The sequence below is a fragment of the Salmo trutta genome, chromosome 22, assembly GCF_901001165.1.
Source record: "Salmo trutta chromosome 22, fSalTru1.1, whole genome shotgun sequence".
Classification (NCBI taxonomy): domain Eukaryota; kingdom Metazoa; phylum Chordata; class Actinopteri; order Salmoniformes; family Salmonidae; genus Salmo; species Salmo trutta.
Window position 1 is genome coordinate 49,222,350 of NC_042978.1, and position 18,819 is coordinate 49,241,168.

The window sequence follows — 18,819 nt, forward strand, 5'->3', positions numbered from 1 at the left end:
GCCGCGGCCCTTGCAACGCAAGGGGAAACCCTACTTCAAGGTCTCAGAGCGAGTGACGTCACCGATTGAAACGCTATTAGCGCGCGCCACCGCTAACTAACTAGCCATTTGACATCGGTTACATATGGTAGATGCAGCAAAGAGGGAGCAGCAGGCCTGGGGGGGCTACCTGAACATGAGGAAGCCTGGTGTGGAGGGGCCTGGGTGGGTTGCAGAGACTGGGGTACTGGGCTGGAGTAGCAGGGCTGGGGATACTGGGTAGCAGGGGATACTGGGAAGCAGGGGATACTGGGTAGGAGGGGATACTGGGTAGCAGGGGATACTGGGTAGCAGGGCTGGGGATACTGGGTAGCAGGGGATACTGGGTAGGAGGGCTGGGGATGCTGGGTAGCAGGGGATACTGGGCAGGAGGGCTGGGGATGCTGGGTAGCAGGGGATACTGGGTAGCAGGGGAACTGGGTAGCAGGGCTGGACAGAAAGACATGTGGATACTGTGTGTTATAGAAACAGAGACAGACAGACATGCGGATATTGTATGTTATAGAAACAGAGACAGGCAGAAAGTCAGCTCTGCTGCATGCCTGCATGTCCTTTTCAGAGCGTATGAATGTTCTGGAGCAGTTTGGTGCTGTCTCTCCTCTAAAGGAAGGTTGGCACAGCATCCTGCCTGCCTGTGTGATGCTTTACTGCTGGGCTCATATCTATCTGACTGGCGGGGAGCTCACACCCTTTGTTTAGGGTGCTTGACAGAGGGCAGGTGGCCGAAGGAAGACGTGTGTTTTTGGGGGGAGGGTGTGTGTGTGAGAGAATTATATATTTCATTTTGCTTTGGCAATGTAATAAATCAGAGAGAGAAAAAGAGAGTGGGGGGGGGGCGCGGTATTTTGCAAGCACTAATATCATGTGTGGGGCTCTACAATATATCTAAAGTCAACAACAGGACCCAGAAAGATAACCGGCATAGACAACACACAGCACGGTTCGGCGCGTATTTAGTAAAGTGAATCTATCGATTCTAGCGTTTTGCACAGCCTGATGGAATAAACTACCTTCCGAAATTATGGCAATTTAACGGCATGACATGAGACCAAAAAACAGGTTGATGGTGACTTGCAAAAACTGGGCCATACTGCCCCCTACAAACAATAACAGATATGACAGTCAAACATAAAAACTTACAAAACAAAAAAAATCTAGACTTTGTCCAAAGATTTCTTAATTTCTACATGTAGGTTAATGATCTGTATAGTTTTAGGAGTAAGAATGAGGCTGATATACGGCATTACATTGATATACGGAACTGAAAAAAAAAGCGGGCTCGTCCGGGATTTGAACCCGGGACCTCTCGCACCCAAAGCGAGAATCATACCCCTAGACCAACGAGCCACATTACAGTTCAATAACTAGACAGCATATATAGCCTTCATTCTACATCAAGCGGGATTACGCATCTCCCAAAAGTAAATGGCATCATTAAAAAAATCGTATTTTAAATACCATTTACCTTATGTTACTGCTTGTATACATGGTTTGCTTCCATTTCATTTAGCTAACGTCGAGATAAAAAATAAAATTGAGGGCTCGTCCGGGATTTGAACCCGGGACCTCTCGCACCCGAAGCGAGAATCATACCCCTAGACCAACGAGCCACGTGCAGTTGCATGCAACGTTTTATATTATAAAATAATAACACTGACAAATCCTTCTGCACCTTAATCATATATTTGTCGTTTTAATACGCTAGTTAGACAGCTACCTAGCAAATATTACAACAAATAGCGCCTGTGAACTAGCTAGCTAGTTATACACCACACCAGCTCGGTTAATTAACAACTATTAGCGAGTAGCAAAGCAGTTCGATATTGTCAGATATTTATATGTTATTTCTTAATTTATTTTTAATCCCAGGGCCCCGTCCCCTCAGGAGGTCTTTTGCCTTTTCATAGGCGTCACTGTAAATAAGGATTTGTTCTAAACTGACGTGCCTAGTTAAATAAAGGTGAAATAAATAACAAATAAAAAAAATACATGGTAGCAGCACAACATGGTAGCAGCACAAAACATGGTGCAAACATTATTGGGCACAGACAACAGCACAAAGGACAAGAAGGTAGAGACAACAATACATCACACAAAGCAGCCACAACCATCAGTAAGAGTGTCCATGATTAAGTCTTTGAATGAAGAGATTGAGATAAAACTGTCCTGTTTGAGTGTTTGTTGCAGCTCGTTGACAACCAGGACTAAAGGAAAGGTTCACCCATTTTTGAACGTTATTTTGTTTTTGTGCATCTCTGAGTGATGTTTTATCGATTCCCTGGGTCATTTGATGTTTTACATGTGAATGTAAATTATTGGCGTTCAAGCAGGCAGAAATCCGGCCGGTATAACGTAGCACTGTGATAAAAGTCGCTCTCATTAAACTGTAAATTCATAGGAATACGACTTTTAGATGGTGAAAACGTTTGTCATACACCTCCGATTTCAGTACTGGCCAGTGTCATAACTCGGCAGGATGTCTTCTCACATTCATCACATTTTTTTGCGATATTCCTACCTCGAGAAATGTGTGATTTAACAGAAAGTCTAGTACATTTTCCGTATTTGTCTGTCTCTTTAGTCCAGGATGCATTCAATGCATGGTGCCGTTGTCAGAGATATTATAGAAAGGAGATAGGAATCCAATGAACGACGAACGTTTAACACCCCCGCCCAGTAAACTGTTGACCAATCGCGTTCACGTTGTCATGCGGCGTCAAGCGGTCGCTAAGCTAATCGTCACGCAATCCTTTCTCAAAATCAGTGTATATGTCGAGAAATCTGCCTATTTTTCCTCTGGAAAAGATGTGTAATGTTGTACTTCTTGTTAACGAAATTAGTGTTAATGTTGAGTTTTTGAGGAGCGTGCGCCCAATAGACTCCCATTCACTCCTTGAAGGAGAGTGCCCCCTTATCCCGAATCGCCCAGAATGCACCGCTCGGCCCATTGACATAACATGGGGAGTGGATTTTTCCTTTAAGGTGCATGGCAATTTGTGATTATTGTTGTTGTTTTGGTAATCAGTGGCTGTATGGGAGGGGGAGTAGTTTCCCTCTCCTAGGCAATCAGGAATTTGTACAGGGAGATGGGCTCTTCTCCTCTGCTAGGCAATTAGTGTTCGTACTTCAGCAGTGTTATTTTAGTGCCTTATTGCAAAAAGGATGCATGTTTTGGAATATTTGTTTTTTCTTACAGGCTTCCTTTTCCACTTTGTCATTTAGGTTAGTATTGTGGAGTAACTACAGTGTCGTTGATCCATCTTAAATTGTCTCTTATCATAGCCATCAAACTCTAGCTTTTTTAAAGTCACAATCGGCCTCATTGTGAACTCCACGAGCGGTTTCCTTCCTCTCCGGCAACTGAGTTAGGAAGAGTCGCCTGTATCTTTGTAGTGACTGGGTGGATTGATACACCATCCAGAGTGTAATTAATAACTTCACCATGCTCAAAGGGATATTCAGTGTCTGCTTTTTTTTTTTTTTTTTACCATTCTAATAGGCCCAATTAACTGAGAGATGCACGTGGTGATTTGTTGTATGGCTACTTGGGGAATATCAACTCAGAAAAGAGTCAGCCCAGTCAAAACTGTTCGCTGCTCTGGCACCCCAATGGTGGAACAAGCTCCCTCACGACGCCAGGACAGCGGAGTCAATCACCACCTTCCGGAGACACCTGAAACCCCACCTCTTTAAGGAATACCTGGGATAGGATAAAGTAATCCTTCTAACCCCCCCCTGGATATCATCAGGTGAATGCGCCAATTTGTAAGTAGCTCTGGATAAGAGCGTCTGCTAAATGACTTAAATGTAAATGTAAAAGATGTTATAGCCCTGTTCTTTACCATGTTATAGCCCTGTTCTATACCATGTTATAGCCCTGTTCTTTACCATGTTATAGCCCTGTTCTTTACCATGTTATAGCCCTGTTCTTTACCATGTTATAGCCCTGTTCTGTACCATGTTATAGCCCTGTTATTTACCATGTTATAGCCCTGTTCTTTACCATGTTATAGCCCTGTTCTTTACCATGTTATAGCCCTGTTCTGTACCATGTTATAGCCCTGTTCTTTACCATGTTATAGCCCTGTTCTTTACCATGTTATAGCCCTGTTCTATACCATGTTATAGCCCTGTTATTTACCATGTTATAGCCCTGTTCTATACCATGTTATAGCCCTGTTCTTTACCATGTTATAGCCCTGTTCTTTACCATGTTATAGCCCTGTTCTTTACCGTGTTATAGCCCTGTTCTTGTTATAGCCCTGCTCTTTACCATGTTATAGCCCTGTTATTTACCATGTTATAGCCCTGTTCTTTACCATGTTATAGCCCTGTTATTTACCATGTTATAGCCCTGTTCTATACCATGTTATAGCCCTGTTCTTTACCATGTTATAGCCCTGTTCTTTACCATGTTATAGCCCTGTTCTATACCATGTTATAGCCCTGTTCTGTACCATGTTATAGCCCTGTTCTTTACCATGTTATAGCCCTGTTCTTTACCATGTTATAGCCCTGTTCTTTACCATGCTATAGCCCTGTTCTTGACCATGTTATAGCCCTGTTCTATACAATGTTATAGCCCTGTTCTATACCATGTTATAGCCCTGTTCTTTACCGCCCTGTTCTTTACCATGTTATAGCCCTGTTCTTTACCATGTTATAGCCCTGTTCTTTACCATGCTATAGCCCTGTTCTTGACCATGTTATAGCCCTGTTCTATACCATGTTATAGCCCTGTTCTTTACCGTGTTATAGCCCTGTTCTATACCATGTTATAGCCCTGTTCTTTACCATGTTATAGCCCTGTTCTTTACCATGTTATAGCCCTGTTCTATACCATGTTATAGCCCTGTTCTTTACCATGTTATAGCCCTGTTCTTTACCATGTTATAGCCCTGTTATTTACCATGTTATAGCCCTGTTCTATACCATGTTATAGCCCTGTTCTGTACCATGTTATAGCCCTGTTCTAAACCATGTTATAGCCCTGTTCGGATGGGTATTACTAGAGACGTTGGTTTAGTAATTATTATAAAAGCATGTGTGTTATTCCAGAGGACGATTCACACAGGATTCGTTTTTCCAAACGCCCCCCCCCCCCCCCCCCCTGTATTTATCGTTATAATTGTTTTCAATTTGAATTGAATCTTATGACGGAACCCTGGAGGTTTTTATTGTAGGCGTGAATATATCTCAACTTCATATCTAGACGATAATAGGCTACACTGGTAACTCGTGCTTGGCTGCCAAATGTCTCCCTATAATATTTAAATTGATGAAGTGTGATCATAATCATTATTTTAGCGATCCATCCATGGTAGACGTCCTTCCTAATAACAATGCCCGACATCCTGCTGATTTGAGCAGCTGAACCGTATTTGCACTGGACTGTTTATGGATGATACGAGTGAACTTGCCATTTCCAAAAGGTTTAGCGGGGATGCTGCTTTGCGATCTATTGCCTAGGACAGGGCTCTTCAACCTTGTTCGTGGAGAGCTCCTAATCCCCAATCTAGCGCATCTGATGAAATAATTAGCGGATTGATAAACTTGAATCAGGTCAGTTGCAACTGGGGTTGGAGCAGAAACCTACAGGAAGGTTGGTAGCTCTCCAGGGACAGGGTTGGAGAGTTCTGACCTAGGACGTGAACAGCCAGCCAGGGTTTCATTAATAGGCAATACTTCTTATTGCACATTTAGGCCTAATTAAACTGATGCATTTGGCAATGTTCAACTTCAATTCACTGTCACTATGAAGAATAGCTAGGCCATACTCATTGATAGTTTAATATATAGCCTACTTTAATATACTTCTGGTGAATTTACGAGGCATTGCTAGATTACCAAACTATAGACTATGCGCACGGTTCTGACCGTCTCTCTGCCTCGCCTGCTCCCCGTTCTCTTCGCTATGAAAAACGCTAGTGTGTGTTTGGTCTTCGGTCTGTTGCGTGTAGAATAGCTCCGCATCCTCATTGATAGCCCCTACTTTAGTGAACTTGCGCGCCCCAAGACATAACAAGCGACGACATTGCGAAAGACGACATTGCGAAAGACAGCATTGCTATAGACTACATCTTTTAATTACCGATGTACTGTTTTGACCGTCTGCCTGGTGGCGGACATGCCTGCCCCTCCCATCTCTCTTTCTCTCCCTCGCTAGCTCGATCTTTCTTTGCTGTGAAAGATGTGTTCTTGAAGTAGACTATGGAAAAGAAAAGAGGTCCCTCCATTGCAAAAATAGAGTCGACTCCCTACCACTATAATCAACAAGACTCCGACACCCCCAGGAGCAGCTGGGGGGGAGAGACCCGGAGAGAGCAGCAGGTTAGTGGAGAAGAGAGGAGGGAGGGAGGGAGGAGAAGGAGTGAGTGACAGGGAGAGGGAACAACTCTGACACCCCCAGGAGCAGCTGGGGGGAGAGACCCGGAGAGAGCAGCAGGTTAGTGGCACTGACCTCAACCTGCTGCCCAGGAGAGGAGGAGGGAGAGAGAGAGGAAGGGAAAGAGAGTGCCAGCTGCATGGTAGGTAGGAACCAGGAGAGGAGGGAGAAGGGAACCTGTCCAGGAGAGGGAGGGAGAAGGGAACCTGTCCAGGAGAGGGAGGGAGAAGGGAACCTGTCCAGGAGAGGGAGGGAGAAGGGAACCTGTCCAGGAGAGGGAGGGAGGGAGGGAGGGAGGGAGGGAGGGAGGGAGGGAGGGAGGGAGGGAGGGAGGGAGGGAGGGAGAAGGGAACCTGTCCAGGAGAGGGAGGGAGGGAGGGAGGGAGGGAGGGAGGGAGAAGGGAACCTGTCCAGGAGAGGAGGGAGGGAGGGAGAAGGGAACCTGTCCAGGAGAGGAAGGGAGAAGGGAACCTGTCCAGGAGAGGGAGGGAGGGAGGGAGGGAGGGAGGGAGGGAGGGAGGGAGGGAGGGAGAAGGGAACCTGTGCCAATTGGCAGACCTGAGACTGACCGTTTTCTTGGCAATGTCCAGTGGAATAGACAGTCAGTGCCAGCCAGGTGCAGGTCTCTAGATGGTGCGATTGGCAGAGTTGATGTTATAGTCAGGAATAGACAGTGAGGTGAGACAGTGGTGTGACATGCACTGTTGTTGTAAGCCAAAGAGACTTGATTGGTGTGATTTAAAACAACGTGGTAATTCACTCTGCTCCCCCTGCAGGTGCTAACAGAGGAAGGAGGGGCAGCAGCGGTAATGACCTGTCCAAGCTGACCAGGGCCCCTGCAGGTCGGTAATGATCTGTCCAAGCTGACCAGGGCCCTACAGGTCGGTAATGACCTGCCCAAGCTGACCAGGGCCCCTGCAGGTCGATAATGACCTGTCCAAGCTGACCAGGACCCCTGCAGGTCGGTAATGGCCTGTCCAAGCTGGCTGGCTGACTAATTAGCTAGCTGGCTGACTGACTGCCCCTCTATCTGTATCTGACTTTTGGACTTTATTTAGACAGTTGAAAAGTATCACTTGAATTTGTAATTGAGTCCATTTAAAAACAACATGTTACCTGTCCTTAAAGAGTTGTGTTGAACAAAATCAGTTTTTTTGTAAATCTGCTGCATCCATCTGTGTGACTGTTTTGTTAGTTTGATGAATGAACAGCATCTACTATCATCATCATCACTGCAAAATCTGGACCCCTACAAATCAGCCGGGCTAGACAATCTGGACCCTTTCTTTCTAAAATTATCTGCCGAAATGATTGCAACCCATATTACTAGCCTGTTCAACCTCTCTTTCGTGTCATCTGAATTTCCCATAGATTGGAAAACAGCTGCTGTCATCCCCCTCTTCAAAGGAGGGGACACTCTTGACCCAAATTGCTACAGACCTATATCCATCCTACCCTGCCTTTCTAAGGTCTTCGAAAGCCAAGTCAACAAACAGATTACCGACCGTTTCGAATCCCACCGCACCTTCTCCGCTATGCAATCTGGTTTCAGAGCTGGTCATGGGTGCACCTCAGCCACGCTCAAGGTCCTAAACGATATCGTAACCGCCATCGATAAGAAACAATACTGTGCTGCCGTATTCATTGACCTGGCCAAAGCTTTCGACTGTCAATCACCACATTCTCATCGGCAGACTCAATAGCCTTGGTTTCTCAAATGATTGCATCGCCTGGTTCACCAACTACTTCTCTGATAGAGTTCAGTGTGTCAAATCGTTGTCCGGACCTCTGGCAGTCTCTATGGGGGTGCCACAGGGTTCAATTCTTGGGCCAACTCTTTTCTCTGTATACATCAATGATGTCGTTCTTGCTGCTGGTGAGTCTCTGATCCACCTCTACGCAGACGACCCCATTCTGTATACTTCTGGCCCTTCTTTGGACACTGTGTTAACAACCCTCCAGACGAGCTTCAATGCCATACAACTCTCCTTCCGTGGCCTCCAACTGCTCCTAAATACAAGTAAAACTAAATGCATGCTCTTCAACCGATCGCTGCCTGCACCTGCCCGCCTGTCCAGCATCACTACTCTGGACAGTTCTGACTTAGAATATGTGGACAACTACAAATATCTAAGGCGGGGGTTCAATTGTTGTGAAGAAGGCTTCAGGGCGCCCAAGAAAGTCCAGCAAGCGCCAGCACCGTTTCCTAAAGTTGATTCAGCTGCGGGATCGGGGCACCACCAGTACAGAGCTTGCTCAGGAATGGCAGCAGGCAGGTGCGAGGGCATCTGCACGCACAGTGAGGCAAAGACTTTTGGAGGATGGCCTGGTGTCAAGAAGGGCGGCAAAGAAGCCACTTCTCTCCAGGAAAAACATCAGGGACAGACTGATATTCTGCAAAAGGTACAGGGATTGGACTGCTGAGGAAAAAAGCTTGTCCGGAGAAGACAAGGTGAGCGCTACCATCAGTCCTGTGTCATGCCAACAGTAAAGCATCCTGAGACCATTCATGTGTGGGGTTGCTTCTCAGCCAAGGGAGTGGGCTCACTCACAATTTGCCTAAGATCACAGCCATGAATGGTACCAACACATCCTCCGAGAGCAACTTCTCCCAACCATCCAGGAACAGTTTGGTGACGAACAATGCCTTTTCCAGCATGATGGAGCACCTTGCCATAAGGCAAAAGTGATAACTAAGTGGCTCGGGGAACAAAACATTGATATTTTGGGTCCATGGCTAGGAAACTCCCCAGACCTTAATCCCATTGAGAACTTGTGGTCAATCCTCAAGAGGCGGGTGGACAAACAAAAACCCACAAATTCTGACAAACTCCAAGCATTGAATATGCTTGGAGTTTGTCAGGATGTGGCCCAGAAGTTAATTGACAGCATGCCAAGGCAGATTGCAGAGGTCTTTATAAAGAAGGGTCAACACTGCAAATATTGACTCTGCATCAACTTCATGTAATTGTCAATAAAAACCTTTGACACTTATGAAATGCTTGTAATTATACTTCAGTATTCCATAGACACTGAAGCAGCAAACTTTGTGGAAATTAATATTTGTGTAAATCTGCCTCCAGAAATAAAAGCTTCTCCCAAGTGGGGGTGACACCTTCTCCCGTTGCCTGCTGCACTGCTGCTTGGTTTCCACCTGGCGATCTGTTCACCGTCTGCCCTGGCCTGTCTCCCCCTGTCTGGTACAGGTACCCCCATCACACTCACCCCTCTCTCCCGAGCTTTCACTCGTCTCCAGCACTCACGCACTGTTGGGGCGAGTGACTCTTACAATGGCCCTAAGTCGTTTTCCTCATGACTCCTGCATACTTTGTTGACTACAAACTTTCTTTGCCCAACCGTGGAACAGACTGTTTGTTTCCACACTCGGGAATCTGACTCTCTATTGGTTACACAGACTTTTGGCCTCCCATCCTATTCTAACCACCTCTCGTCGGCTTTGTATTCATGTTACCTGATGAAATTGCTGTACAATATGATCTTGTTGCCATCTGATGCACATTCAGATGTCATAAATCAGCACTGCAGAGCTCTCCCTGTCCTCTGCCGTGCCTTGATTGTATTACTGCTGATGATATCTGGAAATGTGCATGTACACCCTGGCCCATCTACTGTTGCTAGCCCCAATTCTGACTGGTGCTCTGATATCTGCTTCACTGATTTCTGCTCTCGTAAAAGCCTGGGTTTTCTGCACGTTAACACTAGAAGCTTATTGCCTAAAATGGATCAATTGAAAGTGTGGGTTCACAGCTCCAATCCAGATGTGTTTGGTCATTACTGAGACATGGTTAAGAAAGAGCGTTTTGAACACTGATGTTAACCTTTCTGGTTATAACCTTTTTCGGCAAGACAGATCTTCCAAAGGTGGGGGAGTGGCAATCTTTACCAAGGATCACCTTCAGTGCTCGGTTGTCTCCACCAAGTCTGTCCCCAAACAATTTGATTTGCTGGTTTTAAGCATTAAACTTTCAAATAGCTCTTTGTTGCTATCATCCTCCATCAGCACTGGCCTGTACTCTACCTGCCCTAAGATCTCTCCTGGTCCCTTACACTAAGTCTGAATTTGTCCTGCTAGGTGACCTAAACTGGGACATACTTAAACCACCTGACCAAGTCCTAAAGCAATGGGACTCCCTAAATTGACCCTAGAACAGGCTTGTCAAATGACGCCTGGTCCTGTCTGTGTCCCTGGGGGGCGTGCCGATGACTGAGTTAAGCTTGGTACAGAAATCCAATTCTATCACATTAACATCAGTACATAGCATCTCAATGTATTACAAATAGCTTTATCCTTATTAATACATTTTATACAACCATTATGATGCAAGTCTCATCGCTGAGGCTATTATATAAACAGTTTTATGGTAATATAGCTATATTGTCTCTTCTGAGTATCACACAATTGTACCAAGCGGACCAGTTCGTAGCTGGATTCTTCACCAATCTTTCATACCTTCTCCAGAACACAAATGTCGCTTGGCTCCCCAATTCTGTGAGTTGGAAGAATTTCCTGTGTCTCTCTATGGGCCATGTGGCAAGAGATTCTCCTCTTAGTTTTACAACCCTTTCACACAGGGCCTGGGTTGGGGGAAGGTAGGTTGGGGGATGGTACAAAGGGGAGGGGGTCAACTGTCCTCCCTGTACTCAAAGAGGCCAACGTCATGACATGTATCAGTCTGGTGTTTTCTGTAATGACCTTAGTGATCACTGTTTTACAGCCTGTGTTTGTAATGGCTGCTCAGTGAAACGACCTATCCTGATTTGTCATAGACGCTTGCTAAAGAAGTGCACTCAGGTTATCCGGAAGGTCAAAGTTAGTTACTTTAAGGAGCAGTTCTCTCTCTGTGGGTCTAACCCCAAGAAGGTCTGGAAAACGGTTAAAGACCTGGAGAATAAACCCTCCTCCTCACAGCTGCCCATGTCCCTTAATGTTGATGATGTGGTTGTTACTGACAAGAAGCACATGGCTGAGCTCTTTAATCACCACTTCATGAAGTCAGGATTCCTATTTGATTCAGCCATGCCTCCTTGCCTGTCTAACATTTACCACCCCTTCTAATGCGACTATCCCGAAGCTTCTCCCTATTTTTCCCCTTCCCCGCTACAAAGTTTCTCCCTGCAGGTGGTCACTGAGTCCGAGGTGCTAAAGGAGCTCCTTAAACTAGACCCCAAAAAAAACATCTGGGTCAGATGGTTTAGACCCTTTCTTCTTTAAGGTTGCTGCCCCTATCCTCGCCAAGCCTATCTCCAACCTTTTTAACCTGTTTCTCCTCTCTGGGGAGGTTCCTATTGCTTGGAAGGCAGCCAAAGTTTGTCCTTTATTTAAAGGGGGAGATCAAGCTGTAATTGTAATTATTTCTCCACTACGGCCTATTTATTGCCTTGCCTCCCTAATCTTACTTCAATTGCACACACTCTATATAAACTTTTCTATTGTGTTATTGACTGTACGTTTGTTTATCCCATGTGTAACTCTGTGTTGTTTGTGTCGCACTGCTTTGCTTTATCTTGGCCAGGTCGCAGTTGTTAATGAGAACTTGTTCTCAACTGGCCTACCTGGTTAAATAAAGGACTTGTTCTCAACTGGCCTACCTGGTTAAATAAAGGACTTGTTCTCAACTGGCCTACCTGGTTAAATAAAGGACTTGTTCTCAACTGGCCAACCTGGTTAACCTCTACGGGCCACGGGGGCAGTATTGAGAATTTTGAAAGAAATATGTGCCCATTTTTAACTGCCTCCTACACCAACTCAGAAGCTAGGATATGCATATTATTAACACATTCGGATAGAAAACACTCTGAATTTTCTAAAACAGTTTGAATGGTGTCTGTAAGTATAACAAAACTCATATTGCAGGCAAAAACCTGTGAAAAATAGATAAAAAAAAGAGAATTTTGTGACTGTACTATTTAGTGTCATTGTTTTAAAGATACCACAGTGAGAAAGGATTCAGTTCGCAACTCCTACTGCTTCCACTAGATGTCAACGATCTTTAGAAAGTTGTTGGAAGCATCTGTCATGAATACAGACCGAATTAGAAAGCTTACAAGTTGACACGTCATCACTTCATTTTTTGCGCCTGCGCATGAATCTGAGAAGAGTGCCTTTGTCATTATCGTTTATTCTAGACACTTGATAGGTTGTGTGAAAATATTACTGATGTTTACTGATGTTTCACGTTAAAAATGGAACAAAAGATTAGTGCTAAACAACGTTTGACATGTTTAAACAAACGTAAATAGATTATTTACTAGGTTTTCTTTAGCTTTTCGACGTGACTTTACACTGCCCACCTCATTTTGTGGGAGCCTACTGAACGCTAACTATTTGGACATAAATTATGAACTTTGTCAAAAGAAACCACATTTGTTCTGGACCTGGGATCTCTGGCAGCGCCTTCTGATGGAGATAATCAAAGGTAAGGGGATATTTAGAATGTTATTATCGATATTAGATGATGCTAATGCTAACGGTATAGCTTAGCTTAGCTTAGCATATAGCTTATTGTTGTTAGCATAGTACCCAGTTTATGCAAAATGTGATTTCCCAGTAAAGTTATTTTGAGATCTGGCCATTCGGTAGCAATTACGAGATGATAATATATTATTCTTTGAATGACAATATTATAATTTACCAATGTTTTCGAATAGTAATTCCGTGATTTGTAATGCTGGATTCACTGGGTGCATTCGAGCCGAAAAAAATTCTGAATTTCACCGCGACTGTAAATGCTGTTTTTGGATATAAATATGAACTTGATGGAACTAAAAATGCATGTATTGTATAACATAATGTCCTATGAGTGTCATCTGATGCAGATTGTCAAAGGTAAGTGCATAATTCTAGCTAGTTTTCTGTCTGTTGATGCCCTTCTTTGAATTGGCTAAACATTACACGCAGCTATTGTCAATGTACTCTCCTCACATAACCTAACTTTATGCATTCTCCGTAATGCCTCTGAAAATCGGACAGCGTGGTTAGATTTAGGAGATATATCTTTCAAATGGAGGAAAATAGTTGATTATTTGATTTTTTGAAATGATTACTCTTGCAGTTTTGAATTCCCCGCCATGGTCACATGACAATGAATCCCAATACCGGGATAAGATCGGGATAAGATCCTCAACAGGTTAAATAAAGGACTTGTTCTCAACTGGCCTACCTGGTTAAATAAAGGACTTGTTCTCAACTGGCCTACCTGGTTAAATAAAGGTGAAATATAAAAATGCTGATCCTAACTGTTATAGGCCTATTTCTATTTTGCCCTGTTTATCAAAAGTATTGGAAAAATGTGTCAATAATCAACTGACTGGCTTTCTTGATGTCTATAGTATTCTCTCTGGTATGCAATCTGGTTTCCTCTCAGGTTATGAATGAATAGCGATAATATTTCGACCAGGAGACGCTGTTTTCGTTCAAAGACTGAAAATGTAAAATGGACTCTTCATGTGCATGCGCACGCCCGTTTCATTGTTCTCAGATCGACCACTATCCAAATGCGCTACTGTTTTTCAGCCAGGGACTGCAGAGTTATCATTCCCCGTTCTGGCGCCTTCTGAGAGCCTATGGGAGCCTTAGAAAATGTCACGTTACAGCAGAGATCCTCTATTTTCCATAAAGAGGCTATAGAAGGCCAAGAAATGGTCAGAGAGGGCACTTCCTGTATGCAATCTTCTCAGGTTTTGGCCTGCCATATGAGTTTTGGTTTACTCACAGACACCGTTAAAACAGTTTAAGAAACTTTAGGGTGTTTTCTATCCAAATCAAACAATTATATGCATATTCTAGTTTCTGGGCAGGAGTAATAACCAGATTAAATCGGGTACGTATATTTTATCCGGCCGTGAAAATACTGCCCCCTATCCTAAACAGGCTAAGGAGTATTTGTGTCTCTGGGGGGTCTTTGGGCTGGTTTGCTAACTTCCTCTCTCAAAGAGTGCAGTGTAAAAAGTCTGAAAATATGCTGTCTCAGCCACTGCCTTTCACCAAGGGAGTACCCCAAGGCTCGATCCTAGGCCCCACGCTCTTCTCAATTTACATCAACAACATAGCTCAGGCAGTAGGAAGCTCTCTCATCCATTTATATGCTGATGATACAGTCTTATCCTCGGCTGGCCCTTCCCTGGATTTTGTGTTAAATGCTCTACAACAAAGCTTTCTTAGTGTCCAACAAGCTTTCTCTACCCTTAACCTTGTTTCTCCACCCTTAACCACCTCCAAAACAAAGGTCATGTAGTTTGGTAAGAAGAATGCCCCTCTTCCCACAGGTCTTTTTATATTTTTTAATTTAATATCTGTCACGGGTGTCGTTGGGTTGTAATGACCAAAACACAGCAGGAATGTGGATGCTCATCTTGAATATTTATTAAACACAGAGAGCACGGAAAAATTAGCAAAACGAAGAACGACAGAAGACAGTTTAACAGGCTATACTCACAACAGCAGTGCTAAAGACAACTACCCACAAAATCCCCAGGTGAAAACAAGCATCTAATATATGACTCCCAATCAGGAACAACGACGTACAGCTGTTCCTGATCAGGAGCCACACAAACCACACAGAAATAGACGGACTAGAAAACCATAGAAAACCAACACTAGAACACATACTCAAACCCCAGACTACATAAACCAAACACCCATTTAATAACACACACAACCCCAACCATACAAAACAAATACCCTTCTGCCACGTCCTGACCAAATTATAATACAATTACTCCCTCTGCTGGTCAGGACGTGACAATATCCAAAAACATACAATATCCTTGCAGTGAAGCCGCTCAACAACTACACCATACCAGTCATCCAGCAGACTCCCATTCAGAGCGACACACAGAAGAATCCAGGGTCAATGCCCTGCTCAAGGGCACGTTGACAGATCTCCCACCAGGACAAAAAAAACGTGAACCCGAACCCTCCAACACCCACAGGTGTGATTACTACCTCTGAGGGTTTAGAGCTTGAGGTAGTCACCTCATACAAGTACTTGGGAGTATGGCTAGACGGTGCACTGTCCTTCTCTCAGCACATATCAAAGCTGCAGGCGAAAGTTAAATCTAGACTTGGTATACTCTACCGTAATCGCTTCTCTTTCACCCCAGCTAACCCTGTTTCAGATGACCATCCTACCCATGCTAGATTACGGAGAAGTAATTTATACATTGGCAAGTAAGGTTGCTCTCGAGCGGTTAGATGTTCTTTACCATTCGGCCATCAGCTCCTTGTAGGACACATCACTGCACTCTATACTCCTCTGTAAACTGGTCATATCTGTATACCCATTGCAAGACCCACTGGTTGATGCTTATTTATAAAACCCTCTTAGGCCTCACTCCCCCCATCTGAGATATCTACTGCAGCCCTCATCCTCCACATACAACACCCGTTCTGCCAGTCACATTCTGTTAAAGGTCCCCAAAGCACACACATCCCTGGGTCGCTCCTCTTTTCAGTTCGCTGCAGCTAGCGACTGGAACGAGCTGCAACAAACACTCAAACTGGTCAGTTTTATCTCAATCTCTTCATTCAATGGACACTCTTACTGAAAGTCATGGCTGCTTTGCGTAATGTATTCTTGTCTCTACCTTCTTGCCCTTTGTGCTGTTGTCTGTGCCCAATAATGTTTGTACCATGTTTTGTGCTGCTACCATGTTGTGTTGCTACCATGTTGTTGTTATATTGTGTTGCTACCATGCTGTGTTGTCATGTGTTGCTGCCTTGCTATGGTGTTGTCTTAGGTCTCTCTTTATGTTGTGTTGTGTTTTCTCTCTTGTTGTGATGTGTGTTTTGTCCTATATTTATATTGTATTTTTTTATTATCCCAGCCCCCATCCCCGCAGGAGGCCTTTTGCCTTTTGGTAGGCCGTCATTGTAAATAACAATTTGTTCTAGTTAAATAAAGGTTAAATAAAAAGTCTCATTCCAAAATCATGGGCATTAATATGGAGTTGGTCCCCCTTTGCTACTATGGCTGTGTGCTCGATTTTTATAAGCCTGTCAGCAACGGGGTGTGGCTGAAATAGCCAAATCCACTAATTTTGAAGGGGTGTCCACATACTGCTGTATATATAGTGTCTAGTCAGACAGAGAACTGATACTATATACTCGTTGTTGGGGTAGGACTGGTGTGTGTGTGTTGGGGGGGGGGGGGGGGGGTCCGTGGATGGCTTTTGACCACATCGTGGGATTCCTCATGTCTTACTCATTGTCAAAAGAAAATGGGTTAAAGTCAGATGTTAAGCACTATCATTGTTGAACAGTATCTGTATATGGATCTTATAAATAAAAATGGCCTATTTGGGTGCAATCAATTAGATACATTTCTCAAAGATCAAAATATTGTTTATCTTATCTGTCTCTAACTACAGAAACGATTTCTGAGATGGTGTCATGGCTTACTGAGATGACATTGAACGACCCATTACTCAATCAATTCAGGAGCAAACTGAAATTCCAATTCAATATTGGAAAAAAAGGGCATCTATAAATTAAAAAGGAGAAGCTATTTATTTAAAACGTTGTTCTGTTGTTTTTTTTGTTGTTGAATTTTTACTTCAAATCACTTCCTGAATTGAGTGACTTCCATTCGAATCGACCCCAACCCTGGAGGAGACTAATGCTGGTGTTGCGAGGAATAGTGATGTCATTCAAAGTTATAATAATAATACCTGGGACATGTTCAAAGTGGTGATTAAAAACCAGCATAGACGTTTAATGTTGATGTATCAGCACAAGGCCTTTCTGTAGACCAGTCTCCTTTTCAGTTAGTATGGCCAGTGTGTTGTCTTGTAGTACTGCGTCTCATACATCCTTCTGTTCTCCAGGAGCGCTGGGCAGGGTCCCGTCCTGGTACCTGGACAACGCTAGGACCGTCTCTAAATACCTGGGTCATCCAGACACCTTACCCTAACCCTCCTGGACTAGACTGAGACTAGATGCTGACTTCCAGGGCAGGAAAATGCCAGGATGGTGTCTAAATACCTGGACCAGGACTCTGGCCCTCCTGACCGTCCAGTCTCTAAATACCTGGACCAGGACTCTGACCCTCCTGACCGTCCAGTCTCCAAATACCTGACCAGAGGGACGGACGGCTCACCTCTGGAGCGGTCAGTGACTGACCAGGCGGACGGCTCACCTCTGGAGCTGTCAGTGACTGACCAGGCGGACGGCTCACCTCTGGAGCGGTCAGTGACTGACCAGAGGGACGGCTCACTTCTGGAGCGGTCAGTGACTGACCAGAGGGTCCAGGTTGCTCTAGGAATATTAGTGTTGCAATTCTGTAGCTTTGTGTGTCTTTTCAGACGGACGTGTTGGAAAGATGCACTGTAAATGCGACTGGTCTGTTGGAGAGTTAATGTGTGTGGTTAGTCCAGGGTGGTTTAGGTGTGTCTCTGAGCCCACTGACTCAACTCTACAGTGTTGTTGTGTGAGTTAGTGCCTATAAAGCCCTTTAGAAACGTACTGTGTCATCAAGCCAAGTTATTGCTGCTCAGATTCCTCCCCTGACAGTCTCCTTTTGTACCCATTAGAACGTCTGTATTTCTGGATGAGGAACGTATTTTGAGCACGTCAATGTTGTGATTGGTGAATGAAACAGAAGTGTGGATTGGTAGTCCTACAGTATATAACTTGTTTGCAAGTTATATAGGAGATGAAATACCCAAGATGGAATGTAACTGTTTCTAAACATATATAAATGTGTTTTCTAAATATTCAAAACCGCATTCTCCAATGGCTCACATGCTGTCCTCGCTTGTTGACGAGTACATTTGGCATAACTGCATCCTTCCCTGTAGGACAAAGGACTCACTAGAGAGAGAGAGAAATCTGTTGGTGCCAGAGAAAAGCTGGCATCCTCTCAATGTGACTGTTAGGATTCCACAAAGTCCCGACCATTTCTCTGTAGAGAGGGATCACAGGCTAGAAGGGAGGGAGGGAGGGAGGGACGGGTGGCCTTGGCTCTCATCCTGACTCTCCCACCACACACACACACACACACACACACACACACTGAAACCCCTCTGGCTATGAGGGCCCTCCTGGTTGTTTAACAAAGTTCCTCTGGAGGAATGCAAGCATTGTGCCAATCCTGTTACACACACCCTGCCTCCTCTCGTCCATCATGAAAAAGAAGTTTATGGAATGTTAATATCCTCCATGTGGGACGCTGAACTTTAGAAATTCAAAATGGCCCCTTGTATTTTACCTCAAGATGTCCTGATTTCAAGGAGACTGGGCGTACGCTATGTGGGAAATGATGGGAAATGAAAGGAAAATTACGAATATTACAAATGAATCAAATTTCTTAAGGAATGTGTTGTTTTTTTTTCATTCTTCCTTTCTGTAGATCAGTAACTTGTGTGTCAGTTAGATA

The 18,819-nt window shown here is 44.3% G+C and overlaps 1 long non-coding RNA gene and 2 other non-coding genes across 3 annotated transcripts; 1 reads left to right on the plus strand and 2 right to left on the minus strand.

Moving 5' to 3' along the window:
* Positions 1-1,314: 1,314 nt before the first annotated feature.
* On the minus strand, positions 1,315-1,386 carry trnap-ugg (transfer RNA proline (anticodon UGG)). Its single transcript has one exon. It is a non-coding gene; the product is annotated as a tRNA-Pro (tRNA).
* Positions 1,387-1,577: 191 nt separating this feature from the next.
* trnap-cgg (transfer RNA proline (anticodon CGG)) lies at positions 1,578-1,649 on the minus strand. The gene has a single exon. It is a non-coding gene; the product is annotated as a tRNA-Pro (tRNA).
* A 4,217-nt stretch (positions 1,650-5,866) lies between these two features.
* LOC115158890 (uncharacterized) lies at positions 5,867-18,164 on the plus strand. Its single transcript, XR_003868767.1, has 3 exons — positions 5,867-6,369; positions 7,201-7,385; positions 17,270-18,164. It is a non-coding gene; the product is annotated as an uncharacterized LOC115158890 (long non-coding RNA).
* Positions 18,165-18,819: the final 655 nt, after the last annotated feature.